At 40.5% G+C, this 15351-nt stretch overlaps 1 protein-coding gene across 1 annotated transcript in view; it reads right to left on the minus strand.

Annotated features, from left to right (window-relative positions):
- Positions 1-12794, minus strand: part of HTR4 (5-hydroxytryptamine (serotonin) receptor 4, G protein-coupled) — a 317427-nt gene extending 304633 nt beyond the window's left edge. The window contains exon 1 of the mRNA XM_006863851.1: positions 12342-12794. The gene's annotated coding sequence lies outside the window, so the exon portion shown is untranslated. The remainder of the gene's footprint in view (positions 1-12341) is intronic.
- Positions 12795-15351: the final 2557 nt, after the last annotated feature.

Genomic DNA, 15351 nt, shown 5'->3' on the forward strand with positions numbered 1-15351 from the left:
GCTCCTTGGAGGCCAGGATGACCAAACTTCATCTCTCATACTTCAAACATACTGTCAGAAGGGACCAATCACTGGAGAAGGATATCATTTTTGGTAAGGTAGAGGGTGAAAGAAAAAGAGGAAGACCCCCAGCGAGATAGATTGGCAAAATGGCAGTATCAATGGGCTCAAGAGTGGCAACAATTGTGAGGATGGCCCAGACTAGTCAGTGTTTCATTCTATTGAGCATAGGGTCATTATGAGTTGGTCCCAACTTGATGGCAGCTAACAACAACAACAACATATGTATTTGAAAATTGGCCTGTGACTAAGGAAGACCATACAAGAAGTGATACATTTGAGTTACGGTGTTGGAGAAGAATTTTGAAAGTACCATATACTGTCAGAAGAACAGTACCATATACTGAAAGTACCATATACTGTCAAAAGAACTTCTTTTGTAAGAAGTAAAGGCAATTTTTTTTAGAAGCCGGGATGTAAGACTTCATCTCTCATACTTTGAACATATTACTAGAAGGTCCCAGTATAAGGAGTAGGGCATCATGCTTGGTCAAGTGGAGGTTCAGAGCTAAAGAGGAAGTGCCCAGTGGAGATGGATTGGTTCCATGGTAGCAGCAACAGGCTCAAACATAACAATACTTGCGAAGGTTACATAGGACCAGGCAGTGTTTCATTCTGTTGTGCAAAAGGTTGCTGTGTGTCTGAACCAATCTGAGGGCACATAATAACAAGAACAGCTTCTATCAGTTGATTCATATTCTTTAAAAGAGTTCATTCTGTTCTGTAAATTCCTCATGAAAAATTCGTATTATTTGCTTATCTAGACATATAAATATACAGATAAAATTGTGTACAAGCTATTCCAAATAAACCAATAAGCCTATATTCTATGATCTAGATCCTAATTTTCTAGTGGCTCTTTCTAAGAGTGATACTGCAGATTCTCTTTGTGTTGCTAAAACATCTAGAAAACTTTAGTTCACAATAAAAGTGTCTTGCCTTTCCTTCTCCAAATTGAAAATTCCATATGGATATGGGTGCCTCTCTCCTTATCTGTACAATTAGGATGAAGGACGATTTTTAATTTTTTAAAAAAATAAGTAAAATATTCTTCCTGAGCAAATAAACATTTCCCCACTAGGTACTGTGACTTCTTTGTCAAAAAGTTGATGTTAAAAAAAATAGCCCTTTTGCAATGAATAAATAAATGATTAGACACCATACCAAACCTACTCTTTGGAAATAAGAAAGGATTTTTTTTTTTTTTTTAATTTTAAGTGCCGTTAAGTTGATTCTGACCCACAGCAACCCCATATAGAGTTTCCAAGGAGCAGCTTGTGAGCTTGAACCACTGACCTTGCAGGTCAAATGACTTTACAGTCTGACACATTAACACACAGAGCCACACCAGGACTGCAAGAAAGGATTCTAGATCAAATAAAGGAGAAACTTGAACTTCTATACTGCATAGAACTGAACAGATACATGTACAATATTTCTACTAATCACATTAAAAACAAAAAAAAATAGCCCTGCCTCCCTCCCAAAAAGAATGACCAAGGAAGTGAGGTTCCAGGAAAGGAGATGCAGTAAAGTTTGAATCTAGGTGTTTCATCAAGAAAAAGAGGAGATTCTAGAGGCATCTATTTATTCATTTTCTTTTGTGATCACTTGATTAAAGCCTAATCCCAATTTAGTCATACATTCTAGGTTGAAAAAAAGACCTAGGGAATAATCAGTAAATGTTTGTTGAATGAATAGCATGATATGATATGAAAGATCTGTTTGCTAATTAAAGAAGGGATTTGCCTTGTCTTTTTGGCTCCAAAGGACAGATGGATGGATGTCTCAAGACTCTGTTTGAGACTCACTATGAGTTCGCTCATTCCAGTCATCAGAGCTGTCCAATTATTGACCTCGTGCCTTGGCAAGCAGCAGGAACCACCTCAGTGGGAGGCTTTAACAGTGGCCAGAAAACCATCAGTCAGTCACATTTCAGAGGAGGAAGCAAGTCTTGGATGATTCTGAATTTTGATGAAATTCAGGAATGCAGTGAGAACAGGGATAAATAATAAATTGTTTATTATAGAGCAGTGGTTGTCAGATTTAAGCATGTATAAGAATCACTGGGAGGCTTGTTAAAATATTGATTTCTGAACCTGACCCTCAGGCTTGATTCACTAGGTCTAGAGATAGGCTTGAGAATTTCTATTTTCTAACAAGTGTCCCGGTATTACTGATGATCTGGGAACCTCACTTTGAGAATCAATGTGATAAAATATTGCTTCTGCAAGTGTGGTTCTCATAACTCCGGAGAAAGAACATCGTATTAGGTAGCAGGTGGATGCCGCATTATGTAGTCTCAGATTGTACAGTGAAAAATGTCATTTCTTTTCATTTTCTAGTATAATCCCTGTTGTAAATGCAAAGAAAAGGATTCCAATAGGAACTAATTTTTCTGTAAAATCTTCCTGATACTTACTAATCTGTCTTTTATAATTAAGAACAGCTCCCTGGCTAAATAATAATTTGAGAAAAACAGTTATTGTCTTAGTTGGGTCCCCTTTTCCAAAAGCAATAAGATAAGAACTAAATGCATTTAGTTTATCTGGTAGGTGCAGGGATACTGGCAGGGGAGTGGTGATACAGGAATGCCATGGAAGGCAGCCAATAAGAAAGGAAGCCTCAGAAGCTTAATCCTAAAGGGAAGCTCTAGGAAATGGTGCCTCCAAATGATCCTGGGAAATGGATGAGGAGTCTTAATTCTTCCACACACACCATTTACTAGATAAAAGAAGTCCTCAGGGGTCATAGATTCCCAGGCACCTCCAGTTCATAGTGTTGATGGACACAGCGGATTCCAGCAGACCAAAAGCAGCCTTCCAAAAATGGAAGTCAGGATGAGATGCACAGAAATGGTGAGAGAATCTGCAGAACAAATGGAAGGAATGTTGACATAGTCTGCTCCAACTATTCAGCTGAATTCGAACGCATCATTTGTGCCCCATTTGCTTTTACAATTACTTTTGATTTCTTGCAATTGGTACTGGTTTGCATTTGCAGTTTTTCTTTCTTTTTTTTAAAAAAAAATTTACTTAAGGAAAATGAATTGATTTTAAGGTAAATGCTATGCCGATAATACTCCAGATGGTATGAGAAGGTAGCAAGATTCACAAAGGTAATGTTTAAATGGTTGAAGTTTAAGGAATACTGACATAGTGGTTTAAAGCAGATGTCGGCAATTATTTTTTCCTGGAATGTTCCAGAGAGCAAATATTTTAGGCTTTTCAGGACATAAAGTCACTATCACAAGTACTCAGTTCTGCAGATGGTATACAAAAACTGCCATAGATAATATATAGCCGAATGAACATGACTGTATTACCATAGGCCTTTCTTTGTGGACACTTAAGTTTGAATTCAATATAATTTTCATTTATCATGAGTGAAAAAAAAAATCTTTTGATTTGTTGCAACCGTTTAACAATGTGAAAATAATTCTGAGGTTATAGACCATACAAAAAGCAAGCAGGGGTGCAAATAATTTGTCAACCCCTTATTTAAAGCACAGCTTTGGAATGTGTCCTAATTGTAAAAAAAAAAGTTACCAATATGACCTTGCATGGATTATTTAACTTTTCTTAGCCTCACTTGCCTCATCTGTATAATGGGGATAAACATAATATCAACTTCATAAGGTTGGAACAATAATGAACAAAATGAATACTTATAAAGTGGGTGCCAAGTGAGTTCACATTATGTTATTAGCAGGTACTAGAATAAGATGACCTCTAGGTTATTAATGTTCCATCATGGGTGGTTTTATGGTTCTCATCCTGCTTCTCTATCTGGGTTCCTACCTTGTCTACCTTGGAATGTGTACGAGAGAGCAAACATTTTAGACATAAAGCCAGTAACACAAGTACTCAGGTCAAACCAAAATTTGCATTCCGTCTAAATTGTTGTTGTTGTTGTTGTTCAGTACCATAGAGTCCAATTCGACTCATGATTACCCTGTGATAGGGCTTCAGAGGAGCAGCTGGTGAATTTCAATCTACCCAGGTGAACACAGGCTTCTGAGATCCTCTTTAATCGTTTTTCCATATCTATTTAACTGTCTCATTTGCTGAAGAGACCTGGGTTATCACATTTGTTGCGTGTACTAAGAAAAAGGGTTGTGTAGGCATGTTTACCATTTCTATCTTCTGCTTTTCCTATTTCTTCTAAACATCCTGGATTAAAAAATAGCTCATATTGAATTCTCTACTTAGATATCATGTGCTGATTATGATATGCAATTAAACATGCCAGCTCAGTCTCAGAGGACTTGTACTATTTACAGCTTCTTAGATGGAAATTCCTGCGTAGTATCTGCATCTTTAGTACACTAATAAAACGTCACCTCCTAAAATGATGCTGCCCATAATCTCATTCCAATAAGCAAATCCCTAAGGGAAAGCAAATAAACAAAACTTCAGTAGACCTGTAGATGGGAGCGTGGTGGCTCCATACATTAAGCAACGGACTTCAAACCAGAAGGTCCTCAGTTCAAGCCTTGTGCCACTCTACAGGAAACAGATGAGGCTTTCTACTCCTGTGAATATTAAAAGTCCAGGAAACCCTATACAGGGTCGCTAAGAGTTAGATCCCACTCAAAGGCACTTAAAACAACATATATCTAGGTTTTGAAGGAGCTGTTTGAATCAGAAAGACAAAGTTCTGAGGAGAAAGTGGAATAGGAGCAATGAGACACTTAGAGCTGATCTTTCTTGAGCACAAACATGTGTTACTGCATTTAATCTTCACATCACGTTGTAAAGGATTACTGCAATTATCTCCATTTCACAGATGGAGAAACTGATGCATATGACGGAACCTAATCCTTTCATTACTAAACTGCATCTCCTGGGATTCAGATCTCAATAGTACTTGCCTTAACTCTCCCAGCTCAGTTTTATTAACAGGATCTTTACGTACTTCCACCAGAATGTCTCTTGATACTTAAAAGAGGATACGTTCTTAAGTAAGGCTTACATTTGCTCTTCAAACCATGTGACTCTCTATTCCTCACTTGATTTCCAGAAGCCCAAGTGTTCTAGCTGTTCATTGCACTTCAGATAACCACCTGTCCTGCAGATTTGCTGCTACTCATGAAGTTCAAGTAAGATAACATATGTGAGAGTCCTCTGAATACTATTTAAAAAAAAAAAAAAAGTGATTGAAAATGATAATTTTCCAGCCTGTCATTTTCAGAAATTATTTTAAAGTGTTTGGGAAGAAGAAAGAGTATATTCCTTTCATGAAATCATCTGTGTCAAATCATCTGTGTTAGATTTTCCAGATATCTGGGATAATTTGTGAAATAACAAACCTTCAGATTTCTGGAGAGCAAGGGAATCACTGCTTGTACATGGAGAGTGGACTATAAGAGTAAGTAAAAAAAAGTAGTGCTATAAAATAATCGGAACTTTTATTAAACAAGAATATCGAAATGTGAAACTATCGTTTCTCAACATATCCTCCATTTAGGTCTATACACTTCCACAAGTGGTGTCCCATCTGTCTAAACCTTCCCTGAAGAACTCTGCACTCTTTGATTTATACCATGTCAAAATGGTAGCTTTGGCAATTTGTGTTCTTTATAAACGTTCTTTGAATTTGAGGGAGCAAAAGACATGTCTGAAAGGGTAAGATCAGAGTTACAGAGTGAATGGGATACATTTTCTCAAGGAAATTAATGTAGGGCAGTCCTTGGAACCCTCAAGAATGATCGGGTTCATGACAAATATTTTCCTTCGTACAATGAAAAAATAAAAAAAAGAATCTTTAGCACAATTTTCCTGCCCTTTTTTTCATGAATGCCATTTTCCATGTTCTTAAAACTTCTTCATAACAAGCTCCTATGGTATTTCCAGTAAATTCTACTTTTTACTCAAGCAAGCTAGTATTGGCTTTTATTATGTATAACCAAAAATTGTATTTGCCAATATGAAGTCTTCTAAGGCAAGAGTTTTCTTCAAGTCTCTTGGTTTTTGTTTCCTCATTTATAAATGGAAGAAACTGTCATTTCCCCAGGCTCAATATACAAGCAAAGGAAAACTAGGTATCTAAATTTTCACACCACATAATAAATGTTTAAGAAGTATCATTTAAATTAAACCTGTGTTTCAGATTCCAAACAAGTAGTTGGAAGCACCTTGCTTAAATGAAGGATGCATGATCATACCAAAAAAAAACAAAGGCTGACAATCAAGAAGAAGGAATATGTTCATTAAGTTGGAAACTTTGTTTTAAAGGAAGCTTTCTGATTGAACAGGAAATATAAGTTGGATGGAGAAATAAAGCTTTCTTAACCTCAGAGAGACTAGTCAGAACTTATCTGTCAGTAGACAAGATATTACAACACTTTTTATTTGAATTATGCTGTGAGCATTAAGAGATTTTATCATCCAAACTGAGGTAGTGGTGGGGGTGGGTAGAAGCATGAAACATGAGCATATTTAAGACCAGATTAAATCCAAACTACACTGTAGCTAAGAAAGAATCTTAGAGAAAGTAATCAGCCTTATCTTATCTTGGATTTTCAAGTTTATTAGTAATTGGTTAAGTGGCAATTCTTCTGATCATAGCTGTTGTTGTTGTTGTTGCTATGTGCTGTGGAGTTGGTTCTAACTCATAGCGACCCTGCATAGGGTTTCTGAGGCTGTAAATCTTTATGGGAGCAGAAAGCTTAAGGTTGGCCATATCAATAAGCCTGATTGGTGGGCTATTTACTTTTTTTATGCATTTGGACAGAGATTTTTTTTTTTTTGGCCAAATGCATCCCACTATATTTGAGTCCTGGTGTGGCACTGTGGGATAATAAAGCACAAGGTCAGTTTGAACCACAAAGTTGGCGATTCAAACTCAGCAGCTGCTCCTTGGAAATCCTGCACAGGTACTCTGAGTTGGAAACAACTCAATGACACTTAACAAAAACAACAACAACAATCTTCTGCCTCAATAGTATAAAAAGTAACAGAATGAAGAAAAGAAGAACCAAAGGGTAAAACAAAAAAGTATATGAAAGGAGAGAGTTGAAAAAAATATATAACTTAAACTTAGTGACAAACGATCTACCTAAAGTTTAGATTGATGTTGAGGAAGTGAACAGAAAAAAAATGTTCCATTCACTGCTCCTTTTCACTATTCTTCTTACTCTCATGCCTCATCTCATTATATAACCCAGCCACTGCGTCCTCACTCTACAAATACCTTGTTGTTGTTGTTAAGTGTAGTTGAGTCAGTTCCGACTCATAGCAACTGTACAGGGTTTCCAAAGAACGGCTGGTAACTTTGAACTTACAACCTTGAGGTTCAAACTGACCTTGAGGTTGAGTGCTTATCTACGGAGCCTCACCAGGACTCCCTAAAGTTATTTGAAATCACACTGCGAGGGGACTTTGAAAATTTTGTGGAAATTTTCCATTATCTTTTCATTCCATTTTTCCATGAACTTTTTAAAGCTCCCTCACCAACCACTCCTTGGAAACCCTATACAGGGTCGCTATGAGCTGGAACCGACTCGACGGCACTTAACCTAAACAACATACTCTTCAATAAAGATAGAAGTTACCATTTTTCTTGGATCCACAATCAACACTCTTAGAAGCAGCTGTCAAGAAATCAAATGAGATATTTTATTGCTTTAGGCAAATCCGCTGCATAAGACCTATTTAAAGTACCCAAGAACAAAGATATCAATTTAAGGACTAAGGTGTGCCTGATGTAGGCCATGGTATTTATTTTTAATCACCTCATATGGATGTAAAAGTTGGACAATGACGAAGGAAGACCATAGAAGAATTGATGCATTTGAGTTATGATGTTGGAGAGGAACATTAACAGTACCATGGACTGCCAAAAGAACAAACAAAACTGTCTTGAAAGAAGTACAGCCAGATGCTCCTTAGAAGCTGGGATAGTAACACTTTGTCTCTTGGACACATTATTAGGAGGAACCAGTCCATGGAGAAGGACATTCTGCTTAGTAAAGTTGAGGGTCAGTGAAAAAGAGGAAGACTCTCAAGGAAATGTACTGACACAGTAGCAGCAGTAATGGGGTCAAGCATAACAAAGATTGTGAGGTTGGTGCCGGACCGGGCAGTGTTTTGCTCTGTTGCACATAGGGTCTCTATGAATTGGAACCAACCCCGCACCTAACGACAACAACATATCTAGACTGAATTCAACTCACAGTCTACTTCCTAGGGGCAGACTTGTTTCTATAATTAGACTACTCAACAACAACAACAAAAAAAACTTACTGCCCTCAAGTCGAGTTCAACTCCTAGTGACCCTATGTTGTTGTTAAATGCTGTGGAATTGGTTCTGACTCATAGCAACCATGTATAGGATCTGGAAGGCTGTAAATCTTTGCAGGAGCAGAAAGACTGACCTTTCTTCCATGAATCAGCTGGGTGGTTCAAACTGCTTACCTTGTGGTTAGCAGTCCAGTGCTTGTCCTATGGAGTCTCAGTGGCCCTATTCCACAGGACAGAGTGGAATTACCCCATAGGATTTTCAAGTTTAGATGGATTGGGAAAGTGGCAGCATCAATGGGCTCAAGCATGGCAACAGTAGTGAGGATGGCCCAGCAACGTTCTGCTGTGCATAAGGTCGCTATGAGTTGACACCGACTCGATGGCACCTAACAACAACAACAAATCTTTATGGAAACAGACTGCCATATATTTCTACTGCAGAGAAGGTGATGAATTCAAATCATGAATTTTTTAGTTAATAGCCAAGTGTTTTAAGCACTCATCACCAGGGCTTCTAGAAGACTAGATGATGTTTAAGGTCAGGTAGACCTTCTAACGTCAAGACAATTTTTGGGGGGGTGGTGGTGAGAGTGAGCTGGTTTAGAGTAGGAACTCTGGAGTCAAACCACACATACTGTAACAACTCCAGCTCCAGCACTCAATAGCTGGGAGAGTTTGAGCACTTAGAATTCTCTAAGTTTCTGAATCTCTAAAATCAGGGTAATAAAAGTATCTCTTTCATAGGCCTTTTAATGAAGATTAAATGGGACCATCCATGTAAAGCATTTAGAACTGTGTCTGGTACATATCAAGGGCTATTAATATGAGCTATTAGAATTATTATTATATTGCCTCTGAAATGCTTCTCAGCCTTCAGCAACATCGTGAGTATTTCCAGGCATAGGAACAATAAGGCAGTGCAGAGCCCAGAGGATAGAGGTAAATGTGTGAGGGTGGCTACATTAGAAGACAGCTAGCAACACAGCAAGCTACCCATTTATTTTTAAAAATTTGTTGTATTTCTAGACAAGGCCACAAGCTTTGTATTTGTGGATCTCAAGGGGAAGAAGGGGATTTGCCCTCTCCCAGGGAACATTTGATAATGTCTTCAGACATTTTCATTTGTCACACTGGGGGTTGCTATTGGATTCTATGAGGGAGAGACCAGGGATACTGCTTAGCATCCTAGGATACATAGGAGGGTTCCTTCACAACAAAGGATTATCTTGTGCCAAATGTCAATACCGTGGAAGTTTTGTTACTGTTATGTGCCGTGGAGTTGGTTTTAGGAATTATGAATTACAGCAATGTAAATCTGTTTCAATTTTCAAAAAGTTGATGGTATTGAGGATTTGGGAACTTGTCGGGACATGAGAAAGGGTGACCTCTAAGAACCCCCCAACTCTAAGGCTTGAAGTATGCAGTTGAAGCTCAACTTCAGACTAAATCAAGAGAAGATATTCACTCTTTTCACTTTTGCCTATTTCCTTTTCCTATGAAACATTATGTTTTTTTAAAAAGATGGTTAGATATTAGAACATAAGACATTAGGTGAAATGTTTCTTGCTAAACAAAAGACTATCTGTGTCTTTCAGATGTTTGTAAGCTACAGGAAATCTTACCAATGACTTACTGACTAGAGTCTAGTTGAATGTTTTCATCCCATTTCACAGATAAAGAAACTGAGACTTAGAAAGGTGATGAGACTTGATCAAGGGTACATAATGATGTCCAGATTCTTCCAGAGAATTTATTTAACTTATTATTCACACAGCAGGGTAATACCATGAGCTCACCATGGGTCTCTTTTTCATTTGCTTTAATTCCTTTTCAGTTCCTGCATCTATTCCTAACATCCAAAATCCCTGATTAAGTATCTCACAATATGGTAGCCAACCAAAATGAATAACAATGGCAAACCCACTGTTTTTGAGCTGACCCTGACTCATGGTGATCCCATCAATGTACGAAGTACAACTGTACTCCATAGAGTTTTCAAGGCCATGAACTCTCAGAAACAGATTGCCAGGACTTTCCTCCAAGGCACCTTTGGGTGAATTTTAACTGCTAACCTTTCTGCTAGCAGTTGCGCATTTAACTGTCTGTACTACCCATGGTGTAAGGGTAAATTAAGGTCAGATACACTCTCTAACATCACTGTGGGTTAATGCACTGGACTGCAAAGTCGGTTTGAACTGTAAGGTTCAAGCTCACCAGCCGCTCCTTGGAAACCCTATACAAGGTCGCTATGGGTTGGAACTGACTCAATGGCACTTAACAACAATTACCCAAAGACTACTAAGATGGATGGTAGCAGTAGGAATTTAAAAAGCAAGAGAGAAAGAAAAGGTTCAAGTAATATTGAGGGGGGAAAAAAGAGGAAAAACTTGATTATTGAGTAATCTGTGGTAGCTACTGAAGAAGAAAGAGGAGAAATAAAGCAATAGTGACTCCAGTTCCCAGTGACTGGAAGGCCTGGAGGATGGTGGTGGATCCACAACAGACAGGAAAACGGGAGGTACTCTGGAATAATGGGTTGTGTATGTTGGTTTCTGAGTGCTACTCTGCAGTCTATAAAATCTGGGAAGCAGATGAGCGGTAGAAACAGTGTCAGGGAGATCTGGAAGAGCACAGGTTGAAGAAACCACATTCGATTAGTTGGTTATGAGGCCACTGTGGCTCCCAGAAGGAAGAGCATCCAGATTCCACAGAGAAACTAAGAGTACAACTGTCCTCCAGCCCAGCGGTCCCTTTGTGTTCCACTCAGGGCTAGACTAAATACTCCCAGAAGATCCTGCTAGTTCTGATGTGCTCCAGTTCTCCTGTCTATAACTTCACTGTAAAATGATAATATTTGCAATAAAAATCTTTCCTTTGGGGAAAACGATGCAAATATAAGCAAACACTTACAATAAGAAAGTGTGAAAAACATAAGATTTTAAAATTACCTAAAAATGCTACAAAACCTGTTAATTTTTTATGAATTAGAACACACTCATCATTTCCTACATTAAAGCTGTCCCTCACAACATACAATTTTCATCCTACTCCTGACTTTTCACTTGTTTCTAGGTATAGCATCCATTATTAATGTCCTGTCCCTTCCCACCTGTCCCTCCCACCTGTGCTCACAGCAGAACACAGCCTCCTCTCTTTTATCAGCCCCTGGTGCTCACGGGGACTAGGGCTTTATGACCTGGAGAGTCCATCCCAGCAATACCAAGTCTGAGAGGACAAATGCACATCACTGTTGTAACCTTTGATTGATGCCTCACCTACCTACAAACAAACATGGTTTTGTTGTTCATTTTGATGTTCCAAACAGGAAAATATTTTCTCTTAACATTGAACTTTGGGAAGACCAGCTAGGGTCTACAATTTTTTCACCTCTCTGTACCAACATCCAAACCACTTCTTTTGAAAGCAACTGAGAGCACAGTGTCACACAGTGAGGAAAATGCATCTGAAATCGGGATGGGGAAACTGCAAGACGCTAGTACTGGTACTGATCATGAACACAGCATGCGGCACAACATGCCCACACACTCACAACCACTTCCACACACAGCCAGTTACACACTAGTGAAGGCATACCCTGTCTCTCACACACACAGACACTTTGTTACATATCCAAGACCATCCATTCTGCCCACCCCATGTATGTATCTGATTACACACAAGGTTATGGATGACAATCTATTTTATAGTCAGTCTCTGTCTCTTTCTTAGACACACACACACACACACACACACACACCTCTATGTAGTCACTGAACACACACCAGTTTCACAAGTACTTATGTACCCAAGTGCCAGGTACTGACCCCAAACCCACAGTGGTCCCACACTGGAGACATGTCTACACAATCCATCGGCTCACCTAACACACACCCTGAACTGACACGCAGCCCATCCCTGCTGCAAAGCCGAGTTCTCCCAGTCCGGGCACCGGAGCGCCCTGTCCCCTCTTCCTCACGTCCCGACTTACACACCTGGGATCCCAGCGCCCTGACCCCTGGGCACGCTTGCCGCACCTACCCGCTGCCGGTGGTGAGGGGGCGAGGCGTCCTGACCGAGTGAAGCTGCCACCCCAGCCAGCGAGCCGAGCTTCTGCCGCTGCCGCTGCCGCCGCCGCCGCCGAGCTCGGAGCCGCTGCCTGCGCCCTCCCCGCCGCCCCCTCGGGTGCCAGCTCCAGCCTCCGCTCTGGGGGGCCAGCAGGCACAAAGCACGGGCCCTCGGGGCAGCAGGACCCCAATTCCGACTCACCTGGGCGCGTAGTGCATCGTCCTTCTTCCGGGAAGGAGCTGGGCTCCTCCTCGGGCTCAACAGCCCCCAGCCCGGGCTGCCCCTGCTGCCCTGCCCTCTGCCGCCCCCATTTGGCTCCTGGGACGGCTTAGGGCAAGGCCCTGATGACAGGAGCACTGGGAAGTGGTCCAGAGTTGGGCAAGTGAGACCTCACCCCCTCCAGGCTGGTCAGCAAGCGCCTTCCCTCCCTAATCTAAGCCGTTCCCAACCTATGGAGATGAGAAGTGAGACCTGGGCTTCCTACTTGTTCCTGGGTGACCTTGGACAAGTTGCTTAACATCTCTGAGTGTCCATTTCCTCTAATGAAAGGTAATAAATATGAAAGGGCTTGTGGTGTCGTGCCACGGGGAAACCCTGCCCCTGCAGTTTACTTCCTTCTCAAGCCTCTGACATTGCCAGTCCATGTTACTTTGGCAGGGAGGGTTTACAGTAAGCTTTCTAGAACCTTAAGGCTCTAAGTTTTCCAGAGAAAGGGTTCCATTTACTTGAAGTCTCCCTAAGTAACCTTGCCCATATGTTAGTACCACTATTTAGTAGATTGTTCCCTCGGTCGCCTGTTCTTACACTTCTGGCCATTTGTGCTCTTAAGCATGTGATAACACTGGACCCAAGCCTCCGTGGCCCCATCTGTGAAATGGGGACCATAAAGGCATCATTATGTTGAAGTTTCCCAGATCTCATGCTGTGTATAATGTGTATAATGCTATCTAGTCAATTCCCACTCATAGCGACCCAGTATAGGTTTTTTTGAGGCTGTAAATCATTACAGGGGTAGCAAGTTTTATCTTTCCTCCCGGAACAGCTGGTACCGTTAACAGTCTAACTGTAACCCACTGCATTTACCAGAACTCCTTGTAATAGCCGAAAGGAGCTATGACAATGAGAAACATTTCCCTCAACATATCAGAAAAAAAGCCTCAAATTTCAGAGACGAAATTTTGCAAGAGTTAAATAAGGCACATTGGGAAGAGCAGAGGGGAGTAGAACCTTCCTTCATTAAGACAGGTAAGGTGGGGAGGTGCCTACTGGGTGAAGAATTCATCTCTTTGGGGACCAGTGAGGCTGTCTAGAAGCTTGACAAACAGACTGAGAAGCTATGGACAGTGATTAACCTCAAAAAGCAAATAAATCTTCCAAGAAAATGTTAAAAATTATTCATTTACAATTTTAAATATAACTCAAGGGACCTGGAAATCTAGATTGACCATTCTTTTCATGCCAGAAACCGCTGGCCTGGTTCCTCTCAATTCTTCCCATCTCTCATTCTCTCCTTCTTTTCCCAGGCTCTGCCAGTCTTTGCAAGAGACTGTATTTCTTCCCCATTTTACTCTTACACATTTCTCTCTTCTTTCTCTCTCTTCCCATCTCAATCCCCCCCATCTTTACTTTATTTATTCTCTTTCTCTTATCAGCCCTTATCACTCTGAGACATTTCCACCCATGACTTCTCTCTCTGACTCCCTGAGTGGTGTAGAGACTTAAACATTGTGGCTACTAACTCAAAGTCTGGTGGTTCAAGGCTACCCAGGGTGATCTTGGAAGAATGGCCTGGTTATCTATTTCTGAAAAGTCATTGCCTTGGAAACCCTATGGAGCACAACTTAACTCTACAGCAAATGGGGTTACCATGAGTCTGAACCAATTCTAACGCAACTTGTGGTGAAGGTGATTGTGACAGTGTTGGTTACTTCTCTGGCATGCATTCATCTTATGTCCTTCCTTCAAAAAATGTTAAGTAAAGGGAGTGCAGTTTATTTCTCTAGTATAATAATATCTAAACCCAAATGTAAAACTACTCTTCTTCTGTCACTAACTTTCTGCTAAAAGATACCATTACCCTACCACTGACAGGAACTCAAAGCCTGACCATCTCTGACAACTTCACATCTGTTCTCCTTTCTCCATGTTTCACTCAACCACTTGTCCATGCTAGGAATTTAGTATGTCTAAATCATACAGAAAGCCCTGATGGTACAGTGTTTACATGCTCAGCTGCCAGCCAACCAAAGGAGCAGAAGTTTCGATCCACCTCTACTCCATAAGACAAAGATACGGCACCTGCTTCCATAAAGATTGCACCGTTGGAAACCCTATGGAGCTGTTCTCCTGTTCTATATGATTGCTAGCTTCATAATTGAGTGGATGGCACACAACATATAATTGTCGCGTGCATTCATATGTCCTTACGTTACTACTCCCATGGAACATAATCATTCTGGAACCGTCAGAAGGGTCTTCTTACTTATCTCTGCCTCTCAATCCATTCTCCTCACTGATGTCAGTGTAGTATTTCCCATGCTGATTCCAATCAACACCACTCACTTGCTCTTAAAAGGGTCCTTAGTGGGATTCTTAAAGGTGAAAGAGAGAGAAGAGGCCGCTTGAATGATATGATGTGATGTGAAAAAGACTTGTCCAACCATTGCTGGCTTTGAAGATGAATATCGAAGTCACAAGTCAAAAAATCTGGATGGACTCTAGAAGCTGTGGATTGGAGAAAAAAAGGATTTCTCTCTAGAGCCTCCGAAAGGAAGACAGTCTTGCTGACACCTTGATTTTAGCCCAGTGAGACACGTGTTAGCCCTGTGCCTACGTGTGAGGCAATAAATGTGCAAGGCTTTCAGACACTTAAGTTTGTGGTGGTTTGTTAAGCAGCAGTAGAAAACTACTACAATGACTGTCTTTACTTATGAAGTTACATACAAACTCCTGATTTCATTAAACACATTCCGAAGCAGTCTTA

Source organism: Chrysochloris asiatica, unplaced genomic scaffold, assembly GCF_000296735.1.
Source record: "Chrysochloris asiatica unplaced genomic scaffold, ChrAsi1.0 scaffold00057, whole genome shotgun sequence".
Classification (NCBI taxonomy): Eukaryota; Metazoa; Chordata; class Mammalia; order Afrosoricida; family Chrysochloridae; genus Chrysochloris; species Chrysochloris asiatica.